Raw genomic sequence first — 1,194 nt, 5'->3', positions numbered from 1 at the left:
TAAAATAATAATGCATCCATGAAATACAAATATATTAAAATAATAATTCATCCATTAAATACAAATATATTAAAATAATAACATATCCATGAAATACAAATATATTAAAATAATAATGCATCCATTAAATACAAATATATTAAAATAATAATGTATCCATGAAATACAAATATATTAAAATAATAATGTATCCATCAAATACAACTATATTAAAATAATAATGCATCCATTAAATACAAATATAACGTTTAAGTTTAAAACATCAGCGCTCCAGTGATGAAGTGCACGTTGCAGTTTTTTTCACATCGTGTTCAGTTTGTTCTCGTCTTTTACTAAAAAAGTTCTGAAAACTCAAAGTTCAAATTAAACGTGTTTGAATTTCTCCTCTAAATCTTTGAGCACGTGTTTCATTATGTGAACTGTTGCACATTTACTTTCTGCAAATAAAACGGTTTGCAAACACACCGATGCTTTGGTTTTATTATAAATAAAAACATATATAGTTGTTTTATTGTTGTATCTATTGGTCTAAACGTTCATTAGGACCAAACGTGCACCTTTTTGCACAAATTGTTTAGCTGAGAATGTTCAAGAACAATTATTTTCAAAGTGTCAGAGCAAATTTGAAGTATTTTTCTCATTTTTGACTCGTTTAATAATATTAATAATAATAATCTGTATTTGTTGCAGATGAGCGCGCAGCGACTCTTCGACAAGTGTCCATTCCTGCAGGTGCTGAGGTCGCGGTGATCACCGAGGTGTGCACGTGAACTCTCCTGCTGCTGCTTCTGGTTTGATGCAGCGGTTTGGTCTGGTCGGCTCGACAGAAGGTCAGAGCGGGGGGTGGTGGCCCCGTGGTGGCCCCGTGGTGGCCCCGTGGTGGCCCCGTGGTGGCCCCGCAGACAACTGGCCCTGCAGACAACTGGCCCCGTGGTGGCCCCGTGGTGGCCCTGTGGTGGCCCTGCAGACAACTGGCCCCGTGGTGGCCCTGTGGTGGCCCCGTGGTGGCCCCGCAGACAACTGGCCCTGCAGACAACTGGCCCTGCAGACAACTGGCCCTGCAGACAACTGGCCCCGTGGTGGCCCTGTGGTGGCCCCGTGGTGGCCCCGTGGTGGCCCCGTGGTGGCCCCGCAGACAACTGGCCCCGCAGACAACTGGCCCTGCAGACAACTGGCCCTGCAGACAACTGGCCC

The sequence above is a fragment of the Nematolebias whitei genome, chromosome 7, assembly GCF_014905685.2.
Source record: "Nematolebias whitei isolate Nwh7 chromosome 7, NemWhi1, whole genome shotgun sequence".
Lineage (NCBI taxonomy): Eukaryota > Metazoa > Chordata > Actinopteri > Cyprinodontiformes > Rivulidae > Nematolebias > Nematolebias whitei.
Note: the sequence above shows the minus strand (reverse complement) of the source record.